The sequence below is a fragment of the Triticum urartu genome, chromosome 3A (genome assembly GCF_056163025.1).
Source record: "Triticum urartu cultivar PI428250 chromosome 3A, HENAU_Tu73, whole genome shotgun sequence".
Taxonomy (NCBI): Eukaryota; Viridiplantae; Streptophyta; class Magnoliopsida; order Poales; family Poaceae; genus Triticum; species Triticum urartu.
The window spans coordinates 737776870-737789824 of record NC_141875.1 but is presented as its reverse complement, the minus strand read 5'-3'; the positions used below and the strand labels follow the sequence as shown (position 1 = coordinate 737789824).

General features: G+C 46.3%; 2 pseudogenes across 1 annotated transcript; one reads left to right on the top strand and one right to left on the bottom strand.

Moving 5' to 3' along the window:
* Positions 1–1114: 1114 nt before the first annotated feature.
* On the bottom strand, positions 1115–3806 carry LOC147982485 (pentatricopeptide repeat-containing protein At4g39530 pseudogene; annotated as a pseudogene).
* Positions 3807–9615: 5809 nt separating this feature from the next.
* On the top strand, positions 9616–12008 carry LOC147982484 (4-hydroxyphenylacetaldehyde oxime monooxygenase-like; annotated as a pseudogene). Its single transcript, XR_015617852.1, has 3 exons — positions 9616–10121; positions 10203–10645; positions 10748–12008. The product of XR_015617852.1 is annotated as a 4-hydroxyphenylacetaldehyde oxime monooxygenase-like (transcript).
* Positions 12009–12955: the final 947 nt, after the last annotated feature.

The following is a 12955-nucleotide window of genomic DNA, read 5'->3' as shown; positions in this document are numbered from 1 at the left end:
TTGAGAGAGCTGACAAATACTCCCTCACTAACTTAATATAAGACGTTTTCTGACACAAGTGTGTCACAAAACGTCTTATATTAAGTTACAGAGGGAGTATTACTTAAAAAAGAAGTGATCATCTGCTTGGACATCAACAATGTAAAGTAAAAAATGAAGGTGATGTCTAAGGTCCCACAGTTCCCCATCATGAAAATCTTTTCGATAAACATCAAATAATTGAAACTGAAATCACGGAATGATTCTTTTGGGATTAAAGCGGCCGAGCAGATAGCTTCCATTTTTAAACAGCTTTGATTAATTCAGATAATTATTAGAATTAACACAAAGAAGTACTAGGTATAGAATTAGACTTACTTGACATTGTTCTTGTGCGTGCGCTCAAGAGAATTTCAGTCTTTTTTTCAATCTCCACTCAGTGCAGATATCCAATACCAAATACTAAGATTAAATTGTCTAGTCTTGTCCAGTAGCCTTAGACGCTAGTGGTCTATGGTTAGAGAAGCAAGCAATAATTAGATTTTGGATATTATAGATCACATCGCATTGGGGATTTGGGCGTCCGGTGCAGCAGACGTACCAATTTAGTTTCCACTAATCCGGTCTGCAACGAGTTGGCAAGATTTGGCGCTGGCGACAAGCAGACGAAGAGGTGGAGGAGCACATATAGATCAGATCGACATCGATCGATGTGGTGTGGACTGTGGAGGACCTGGCGACCTGTTCGTTCGCGGCCGATGACTCGCATCATGAGGGCGGCTCCATCCGAGCGTCACGCGCTGGCTGCGCTCCTTCCTGGGTCGCGTGCCCGCGATGTTTGTTGGGCCGATTGGAGCAGTACCGGTGTCCCTCTCTATTGGGCTCTATATGGGCATAAGGTAGAGAGATTTCTTACCCGGTGTCCTGTGCTACCTGTTGGGCCAACGTGGGCCCGCCCCTGCGTATGTAGTCATTTGTTGAAATCTCTAGAAAGACAAATATTTAGGAACTGAGGGAGTATATAATTACCAGTACCATCAACCATTCCCATCAAGCAAAGTAAGTTCAGAGGTATCAGGGAGATACCCTTTTTAAGTAGACTTGTCAGCTCATCCAGTACTGCATATATATCACTTCAGCAATCAGCCTCCGCCCTCTGAGCACATCCTGACAACACACCGGCAAATGTCACATAGTTCGGCTCTACCCCAGCCCCTCCCATCATCCCAAAAACACGAAGAGCTTCCTCAGCATGACCGTGCTGCACGTATGTCGAAATCATCGAGTTCCAACAGATGACATCCTCTCCCAATGTTGACTCAAACAACAGCCATCCTTCTTCAATGAAGCCACACTTTGCATACATGTCTATGAGAGCATTTGAAACATGGGGGTCACCGTCACACCTGCTGCTTTGATGATCTGGGCATGGAACTGCTGTCCATGAAACATGCTTGCCAGGGTGTTTCCCACAGTTACCAATGGAACAAACGTGAACTCATTAGGTGTTAGCCCAGATATACAAAGCTGGTTAAAAAGTTTCACAGCCTCTTCCCCGCGCTCATTCTGTGCAAGGCCAAAAATCATGGCATTCCAGATTACCATTTCCCTGTTGTGCATCAGGCTGAATACAACTTTCGCATCGTCCAGAAGGGAAACTTTGAATGGACGTCGATCAGAGCACTCCCTGCATATAGGTCCAATGAAGTTCCTGATTTTACGATGAGACAATGAATCTGCTTGCTCACTTCAATGTCTGGCCGGGATGAGGACACCCCAAGCAGCGAAACAAATGTCAGTAGGCTTGGCTTTAGTGAGCAATATCTCATCTTACTGAATATTTCAACTGCTCCTGTAAGGTCACCCAGCCTTGCATATCCTTCGATCATTGCATTGTAAGAAATCGCATCATCTTCTGCCAAGGCTTCAAATACCGCTCTTGCTTCTGCTAGACGATCGCATTTAGCATACATGACAATCAGAACATTCTTGACATACTCATCAGACTCTAGATCAGCCTTTGTAGCATGAGAATGTACCTGCCTTCCTTGCCATATCGCTGCCAAAGAGCCACACGAGTTCAAGATGTGCAAGCGAAAACATCCGGCTGCCACCCAGCCCGCCTCAGCTGCCAGAATATGGACATGGCTTCACCATCGAGCGAATTCTGCATGTAACCAGAGATCATCGTCGTCCAAGACACAAGATTGCGGTTCTCCATGGAATCAAACAGCCTGTGAGCCAATGAGATCGTATAGCATTTACAGTACAGATCGATCAGCGCGTTGACCACCGACGCATATGACTCCGCCGCGGTTCGGTACGCATAGCCAGGTATCTGCCTGCCACCCTCTACAAACCCAAGCGCAGAGCAAACGCTGGCGGCGCTGGCCAGCACAAACCTGTCAGGGCAGACACCATAGAGCCCCATCTTCCCAAATAGCTACAAGGTAACACCAGCCTGACCAGCCTGAGAGTACCCCATGATCATTGCGGTCCAGGTGACCGGTTTCCTCGCCGGGAGGCCGTCGAAGACCAGCATCGCGGCGTTGAAGCGACCAGCCTTGGCCAGCACAGTACCCACATACACATTTGCGTCCAGGCCAATCTTTGCGGCGACACCATGCATCTGCTCGCCGAAGCGGGCCTCCCTCGACTGCGCGCAGGCCCCGCGGGCGCTGGCAAGCAGGAATTCATTGGGCGGCTCGCCGGCGGGGCAGGCGGCGGCGGCGCTCCGAAAGGCGGCGAAGAGGGCGAGCGAATCGCCCCTGCGGCGGTGCTGCGCGTACATGGAAATGGCGGAACCCCAGGAAACGAGGTTGCCACTCGGCATACTGTCGAACAGGCGGCAGGCGTCGCGGAGGCGGGGAAGGTTGGAGTAGCTGCGGAGGAGGAGGTTGGCGAGGAAGAGGTCCGGGAGTAGGGCCGAGACGAGGGCACGGGCGTGTGCCGGCCAGAGGACGCGGCGGAGGCGGTCGGCAACGAGGCATGAGAGGAGCATCTGGCCGAGGCTCCACTCATGCGCGGCCGCCCGCCCGCTCGGTCAGGGTGGTCATATATAATACCAGTGTCTTAAATAGCAGGCTATGTCAAATAGCGGCGGTTCTTTAAATAAGATATAGCAAGGCTATAGATTTCGTAAGTTTAGAGGGCTATGCCACATAGCAGCACCTGCTCAAACAGCTATAATGGGGCTATAGTTGGCTATTTAAAACGTTGTGTAATATGCATCACATTTCTTTTAGAAAAGCTTGCTAGGCTATATTGGTCGGCTTTTTTAGGATTATTGATTGGCTAAAATGTTTACTGGGATTTGTCTGGCAACGGTTGGATCGTGTAGTGAGCCGCGCCACGGGTGGTGAGCGTAGATTGCTCCACGCCAGGCCCATGTGATGCGCTGTCGGGCGACAGCTAGGCCGCGCCGTGAGCCATGCCGTGGGTGAAGGACGATGATTGCTCCACGAGTGGATCATTGGACAGTGGTCAAAAATATCATTAAGTATCTAAAGGGGGCTAAGGAAATATTTCTCGTTTATGAAGGTCATAAAGATCTCATTGTGAAGTGTTACATAGATGCTAGCTTTGGCATTGTTTCGAATGACTCAAAAAGGACTAAGGAAATATTTCTCGTTTATGGAGGTCATAAATATTCAGTTGAAGTAGCTCCAAGCAGAGCGTGGTAGCAGCATCTACAAGTGAGGTTGAATATATAGCTGCTTCGGAAGCGACACATGAGGAGTATGCATAAAGGAGTTCATGTCCAATCTAGGAGTGGTTCCTTGTGCATCGGATCCCGTGACTATCTATTGTGACAACACTCACGCCATTGTCATTGCAAAGGAGCTCAGGTTTCACAAGAAGACCAAACATATCAAACGCCGCTTCAACTCCATCCGTGATTACATCAAGGAAGAAGACATAGAGCTTTGCATAGTTCATACGGATCTGAATGTGGCAGACCCGTTGACTCAACCTCTCCCACGAGCAAAACATGATCAGCACCAGAACTCTATGGGTGATAGATTCATTACTATATGTGAACCAAATTATTGACTTAGTGCAAGTGGGAGACTATTGAAAATATGCCCTAGAGGCAATAATACATATTTATTATGATATTTCCTTATTCACGATAAATGTTTATTATGCATGCTATAATTGTATTGACTGAAAACTTAAATACATGTGCGGATACATAAAAAATATTGTGTCCCTAGGTAGCCCCTACTAAACTAGCTCATTGATCAAAGATAGTTAAGGTTTCGTAATTATAGACATAAGTTGTTATTTGATAACGGGTTCACATCATTACGATAATGATGTGATGTACAGACCCAACCGTAAGCTTAGGATTAGATCGTATCACTTAGTTTATTTGCTACATCTTTCTTCATGTCAAGTATATGTTCCTTAGACCATGAAATCATGCCACTCCTGAATGTTGGAAGAATAATTTGTGGTTATCAAACGTCACTTCATAATTGGTGATCATAAAGATGCTCTATAGGTATCACGGAAAGTGTTTGTTGGGTTGCATGGATCCTGGGATTTGTCGCCGCATGTGACAGAGAGATATCTCTAGGCCCTCTCGGTAATATAACATTGTGACTAGGTTGCAAGCATGTGACTAATGAGTTTAGTCATGGGGATCTTGTATTCTGGAACGAGTAAAGGGACTTGCCGGTAACGAGACTGAACTAGGTATGGGGATACCAACGATCAAATCTCGGGCAAGGAACATATCGCCAGACAAGCGGAATTATATACGGGATTAACTGAATCCTCGACATCGTGGTTCAAACCGATAAAGATCTTCGTTGATCATATTGGAGTCAATATGGACATCAAGGTCACGCTATTGATTATTGATCGAAGAGGAGTCTCGGTCATGTCTGCATGTTCTCGAACATGTAGGGTCACACACTTACCGTTCGGTAACGCTAGGATAGTATTGGGATATTTATATGGTGAAGTCTGAAAGTTGTTTGTAGTCTTAGATGGGACCGGGACATCACGAGGAGCTCCGGAATGGTCCGGAGGTAAATATTTATATATGGGAATTCATATTCGGGGTTTTAGAAAAGGTTAATGATTTTTTGGAATTATACCGAAAAGGTTCTAGAAGGTTCCAGAGTGGGGCGACCTGCATGAGGGGACCCACATGGACGTGGGTAGTGGGGCTAAAATGTTTACTGGGATTTGTCTGGCAACGGTTGGATCGTGTAGTGAGCCGCGCCACGGGTGGTGAGCGTAGATTGCTCCACGCCAGGCCCATGTGATGCGCTGTCGGGCGACAGCTAGGCCGCGCCGTGAGCCATGCCGTGGGTGAAGGACGATGATTGCTCCACGAGTGGATCATTGGACAGTGGTCAAAAATATCATTAAGTATCTAAAGGGGGCTAAGGAAATATTTCTCGTTTATGAAGGTCATAAAGATCTCATTGTGAAGTGTTACATAGATGCTAGCTTTGGCATTGTTTCGAATGACTCAAAAAGGACTAAGGAAATATTTCTCGTTTATGGAGGTCATAAATATTCAGTTGAAGTAGCTCCAAGCAGAGCGTGGTAGCAGCATCTACAAGTGAGGTTGAATATATAGCTGCTTCGGAAGCGACACATGAGGAGTATGCATAAAGGAGTTCATGTCCAATCTAGGAGTGGTTCCTTGTGCATCGGATCCCGTGACTATCTATTGTGACAACACTCACGCCATTGTCATTGCAAAGGAGCTCAGGTTTCACAAGAAGACCAAACATATCAAACGCCGCTTCAACTCCATCCGTGATTACATCAAGGAAGAAGACATAGAGCTTTGCATAGTTCATACGGATCTGAATGTGGCAGACCCGTTGACTCAACCTCTCCCACGAGCAAAACATGATCAGCACCAGAACTCTATGGGTGATAGATTCATTACTATATGTGAACCAAATTATTGACTTAGTGCAAGTGGGAGACTATTGAAAATATGCCCTAGAGGCAATAATACATATTTATTATGATATTTCCTTATTCACGATAAATGTTTATTATGCATGCTATAATTGTATTGACTGAAAACTTAAATACATGTGCGGATACATAAAAAATATTGTGTCCCTAGGTAGCCCCTACTAAACTAGCTCATTGATCAAAGATAGTTAAGGTTTCGTAATTATAGACATAAGTTGTTATTTGATAACGGGTTCACATCATTACGATAATGATGTGATGTATAGACCCAACCGTAAGCTTAGGATTAGATCGTATCACTTAGTTTATTTGCTACATCTTTCTTCATGTCAAGTATATGTTCCTTAGACCATGAGATCATGCCACTCCTGAATGTTGGAAGAATAATTTGTGGTTATCAAACGTCACTTCATAATTGGTGATCATAAAGATGCTCTATAGGTATCACGGAAAGTGTTTGTTGGGTTGCATGGATCCTGGGATTTGTCGCCGCATGTGACAGAGAGATATCTCTAGGCCCTCTCGGTAATATAACATTGTGACTAGGTTGCAAGCATGTGACTAATGAGTTTAGTCATGGGGATCTTGTATTCTGGAACGAGTAAAGGGACTTGCCGGTAACGAGACTGAACTAGGTATGGGGATACCAACGATCAAATCTCGGGCAAGGAACATATCGCCAGACAAGCGGAATTATATACGGGATTAACTGAATCCTCGACATCGTGGTTCAAACCGATAAAGATCTTCGTTGATCATATTGGAGTCAATATGGACATCAAGGTCACGCTATTGATTATTGATCGAAGAGGAGTCTCGGTCATGTCTGCATGTTCTCGAACATGTAGGGTCACACACTTACCGTTCGGTAACGCTAGGATAGTATTGGGATATTTATATGGTGAAGTCTGAAAGTTGTTTGTAGTCTTAGATGGGACCGGGACATCACGAGGAGCTCCGGAATGGTCCGGAGGTAAATATTTATATATGGGAATTCATATTCGGGGTTTTAGAAAAGGTTAATGATTTTTTGGAATTATACCGAAAAGGTTCTAGAAGGTTCCAGAGTGGGGCGACCTGCATGAGGGGACCCACATGGACGTGGGTAGTGGGGCAAGACCCCACATCCCTGGTCTAGGCGCACCAAAATCCCCCAAAAGGAATAACATCATATCCCCAAGGATAAAATCAAGATCCCTAAAAAAGGAATAGCAATTGGTGGGGACCAAAAAGAGGGGATCCCCCCACCCCTTGACCAACGACCCTAGGGGTTTGGAGGGCAAGTCACCAACCCCCCCCCCCCCCCCCCCCCGCTAGTAGAAAACGGAGCTTTAGCGCCGGTTCGTAAGGGTCTTTAGTGCTGGTTCCATAACCGGCACTAAAGGGTGGGCACTAAAGCCCCCCCCCCTTTAGTACCGGTTCGGCACGAACCGGCGCTAAAGTGCCACCACGTGGCGTGAGCTCGCGCCTTGGTATGGGGGACCTTTAGTACCGATTGGTGTTACCAACCGGTACTAAAGGTTTTTTTTAATTTTTTTTGAAAATTTTGGAATTTTTTTTTGATTTTTTTTTATTTTTGATTTTTCTGAATTATTTGATGATTTAGTCTCTAGTCACCTCTCTTAACTGTTCAAGTGTGGATCACTCATTCCAAATCATCTAACTTCCCGACCGATCACCCATCCCTCTCACTACTCCAGCCCGAGCACGCTTAACTTTCGGGTTCTATTCTCCTTCGTTTCCGAGTCTGCATTTGTTGTTTTCCTGACACTAGTAAGATGTCAATCCTATTAACCCTCAGGAGTTTAGCTTGAGCATGAAGTCACACATTTCACCGTTTGAGTTTGAAACTATTATTCTAAAAACAGTAATTATTTAGTAACGCTAATATTTCTTGAATAAGTTTGACCATAGTTTGACCAGATTTGACCAAAATTCAAAAAATTGAAATAATTATTTAGTAACACTAATATTCTTGAATAATTATGTAGTAACATTAATAGTTCTTGAATAAGTAGTTTGACCAGATTTAACCAAATTTTTTAAAAAAAAACTGAAATTTGACCATATCTTTTTTTCCTTTTGGAATTTGAAGATTCTAAAAAATTCCAAACAAGCCGTAGGCAGTCTCCATCGGATGCGAATTTTCGTGCTGAATTTTTTGATATATTATACGTTTTTTTTCCGACATCGTATGCAAAAGTTATAGCCGTTTTACATTTTCCCTACACTTTTTGCAAAACATGTCCAAATTGTAGTTTTCAAATTTTCCTAACTAGTAGATGTAGTAATATAAATACCTCTCGAAGGATTTTATTTTTTGAAGTTTTTATCATTTTCTTTTGATTTTTTCAGAACTGAAATGGCGACACACCGGGGGGGGGGGGGGGGGGAACCGGCACTATAGGTCAGACCCCTTTAGTACCGGTTCATGGCACGAACCGGTACTAAAGGTTAGACCTTTAGTACCAGTTTGTGCCACGAACCGATACTAAAGGTGATCGTGGGGCCCCGGCCTGACGCCAGCCTGCCACCACCCCTTTAGTACCGGTTCGTGCCACGAACCGATACTAAAGGTTTAACACGAACTGACATTAATGCAAATCCGTTCGAACCGGCATTAATGGTACCATTAGTACCGGGCCAAAATCAAACCGGCACTAATGTGCTTCACGTTTGACCCTTTTTCTACTAGTGCCCTCCCCCCTACCTATATAAAGGTGGGGAGGTGCAGGGGGCAGCACCCAGCGCCCAACACAGTTGTGCCGTACATGTGTCAGGTCCACGCCTCTCGGACTCCACTGCGCCCACGCGCCCACAACCTCGCGAGAACCCTGCACCAAAGCCGCCCCTACAGCCTGCCACCGCCAGAGAGAGACCCTAGGTCTGCCACCCAGAGCCCAGCCTCACGTCACCCACCGCGCCACCCATGGGTGGCCACTGCGTGCAACCGAGCGAGGGAGTCCTGCCGCCTCCGACGTCGCCCGATGGCGGCAAGGGGGAGCTGGGGGTGAGCGGGGGTTGGCAGCGGCGACACGTTAGGTTCAACTGAGCCACCCTGGAGAACTATGTGTGCGACGTTTTTATCAGTCTTTGCTGCGGACGTTTGAAGGGTCAGATTAGCTAGGTGCGGCTGTACATGCTCTTTCTGGAACTGTTTGGTCTACTTTCCTGTTGGTTTTGAACTATGCATTGAATTGTTTTGGGGTTTCTTTAATGAAAACTGATGGATGACAGGTTGTTAATTGAAAAAACAAAAACAAAAACGTGTTGCCGACAAGATACCAGTACCACTCACAAGGATTAGGTGAAACAGAGAGTAACTGTTACGGTGGTTGGGCTAAATGAATTCATGAGCAAGTATCATCTCTCTAAACAAAAACAAGATGCCAGAACAAATACATCGTGAAAAAACTGTAGACATGCAAAGATCCAAGTAGTGTTTGGAGAAAGGAGAAGACACGAGAGACAAGTGGCACGCAGATCGATTGGGATTCTAGGTGAAACGTCTGTCTGTAGAGAGCAGTTCTAGTTACAAGCTTACATATAGTACACAAGCTTTGCTTAAACACTGTGACTGAGACACTGACTCGCTGTCCATCCTTCCTACAGTCCAGGCTTCTCTCAAATGTATAAAAGCTGGGCCTCTAGCACACAAGCAGCAGCACGCAACATCACCAAATTATTAGGAAAAGAAAATGGCCATGTCTGCACTCAGCTCAGAGCTCCTCTCCATAGCCCAACAAATACAATGGCAGCTCCTGCTAGCACTCCTTCCGGTCATCTCCCTCATGTTCTTGTTGAGGAGGCTGGGCAACAAAGGGCCCAGGCTGCCGCCAGGCCCAGCCCGGGTGCCAATCTTGGGGAACCTGCACCAGCTAGGCCTGCTGCCGCACCAGAGCTTAAGGGATATGGCGCGGCAGCATGGGCCGGTGATGCAGCTGCAGCTAGGCGCGGTGCCGACGATAGTGGTGTCATCGGCTGAGGTGGCGCGGGAGGTGATGAAGACGCATGACGAGGATTGTTGCACCCGGCCCGTATCCCCAGGGATGAAACAGCTGTCCTACGGCCACAACAACGTCGGGTTCGCGCCGTACGGTGCCTACTGGCACCAGATGCGCAAGCTCCTCGTGGTTGAACTCTTCGGCGTGTACCACACCAAGACTACATGGCACGCACGTCAGCATCAGGTACGACCATGACCATGTAGAATGAGTGCAACTGATGCGATCGAGGAGGACTGTAAAGTTATGGAGTGTATTCATGATCAGGTGGAGAAACTGATGAACACCTTGAGCGGCTTGGCTGGAGAGCCGGTAGCGCTCAAGGAGCACATCTTCACCCTGGTCGACGGCATCATCGGCATGCTGGGGTTTGGCGACATGTACAACAGCGATAAGTTCCCACACCACAAGAACTTGGAGCACATGCTCGAGGAAGCCACACATGTGCAGGCCAGCTTTTCCGCCGAGGACCACTTCCCCAACATTGCCGGCCGCCTAGTCGACCGAATAACCGGCCTCTTTGGTCGCCGCGAGCGAAGCGAATCTTCAAGCAGCTTGATGCCTTCTTCGAGATCATCATTGAGCAGCATCTTGACCCTCAGCGCGTCAAGCGTCACAACGGTGACCTCGTCGACCGCCTCATCGGCTTCTGGAAGGACAACCGTGGCACCCTCAACATCACGAGAGACCACGTCAAGGCCATCCTCTTTGTATGTTACATAGTTGCCTCTACATCCTGTCTTTGGTCCTGTTCCGACTGAGGGAAAAAAGATCAACTAACCGAGGTCACTCGCCATCATGTATGCACGCAGAGCACATTCATTGGTGGCTCGGACACGGCCTCGGTGACGATCCTATGGGCGATGGCGGAACTGCTCCGGAAGCCGCTACTACTGAAGAAGGTGCAAAATGAGATCAGGGCCGTGGTGGGCAGCAACGAGAGGGTGCGACCTGACGACCTAGCCAAGCTGACCCACCTCAAGATGGTGGTGAAGGAGACCCTACGGCTGCACCCGCCAGCGCCGATGTTGCTGCCGAGGGAGGCCATACGGGACACCCACATTGGCGGCTATGACGTGCCGGCCAAGACGCGGATCTATGTGAATGAGTGGGCCATTGGCAGGGACCCAGCAAGCTGGCCTGATGCCCCGGAGGAGTTCAAGCCAGAGAGGTTTGAGGCGAGCGAGATAGACTTCAAGGGCGCACATTTCGAGCTAACGCCGTTCGGCGCGGGCCGGCGGATATGCCCCGCCATTTCTATGAGTGCGGCCACCGTGGAGTTCACGCTGGCTAACTTGTTGTGCTGTTTCGAGTGGTCACTCCCAGAGGGGACGGCAGTCAGCATGGAGGAGGACGGCAAGCTAATCCTCCTCCTCAAGACGCCGCTCGTGCTGGTGCCCACAGTGTACCGGCGGCACACCAGCTGACCTCCGGTCAAAATTAATATGCTCCCAGCTATACAGTAAGTATGTGATCGTAACACACTTTTAAAATATCAAGTTTAGTTTGCACTACTCGTCTACCAAACCTTCAAACACAGTATATTAATTGTAATAAAATTGCCACCTGTACGCCTGTTGTTGTGCAATATGATGAATGTGTGCTTAGTAATTTGTCTATGGAAAGCTAGCTATCATTATATCGTTATATGGATAAAGAAAAGGAGAGAGAGATTATGTGGCCATAATCGTCCTTATCTGTAAAGATCATCGTTATTTGTAAGGTGGTTGGAAGAGTTGAGCACCGGGAAACCATCCACCTATTTAAAAGGTGGCCATTCGGGTGCTTGTGGGTGGCTACTATAACCGTCCGGTGATGAGGATGACGGCGTGTTATCTGTTTTCAGAATTGCTATGTGCAATTATTGTACATAATCACCGAGCTTAAACAGGCATGCTTGAGTATTTTGCATTAGATCTGATCAGTCATTACTCATTACAACTCCGGTCAATTCCAATATGTATTAACCAGTCAAGTCAGATAGTCAATCGACAAGCTGTTGTAAGTACTAACAGTCTCAAAGAAGTCAACCTTCAACTACTAAAATCAACCACTCAATAAGTACAATCAACCATTCTCAGCAAGCAAAGCAAGTCTTATTCTGTCACATGTCTTTATGGTGTCTTTCTAATTATATTTTTTGATTGATCAGCAAACAGATATTGTTGGCTACAGATATTGAATTGTTTATTCATCACCAACTGTTAATTTTATAGGTGCAACTTAAAGCATGTGCACCATCATAGATTTCAAATAATATCTGAAAATGGAATGTGGCAGAAAGGCAAGTTCATGGTTAATGAATAATTACCGTAACAGGACTATTAATGATTAATAGCTGAACACCCTTTGACCGATTTCCTGTTTCCTGCATAGCTTGCAGCTGCTTTGCTGACATCCCGAACATTAGACGAATTCTCCTGATCTCCTGAAACAGTTAGAAAGAAAATCAAATGCACACATATTTCTGTCTTTGTGTAGAGCAGCTCCCCTGAATTATCATCAATTATTAGTTAATACAGATCCAGTATGACAATTATGGTTCATGATAGGCACAGAATCATGTACCTGAGCTGAGCTTGGAACACGCAGCATAGCAGGAAGTTGGTAGCCATGGGGTCCATAATCCAGCATCTTACATACCATATTGTCTTGATCTCACTGAAATAGCTTTGACTGGCAGTACATGAATACAAATACCACTTTGGTAATCTCTACCTGCAACGAATTAACTCGAATGTGTTGAACACTCACCAATTACTGATTTTTTACAGCAAAGTTGAAGCTGTAATTTCAAATTTCCATCTAATAAAGCTTGAAAAAACATGTGTACGAAAATTGTTTCTCCTGGCAAGTTGTTTCTCGTAAGTTGAACTCGATACTGCACTGAACATATCAATCCAAACCTGCAACAGAATAAGCATTTTTTGTGTTAAGAAGCAAAGCCTTGTTGAGCCTACACAGGAAATTATGCCCCTATTAAGTGTTAACTCAAAACCCCATAAGGTCTAGCTAATGGC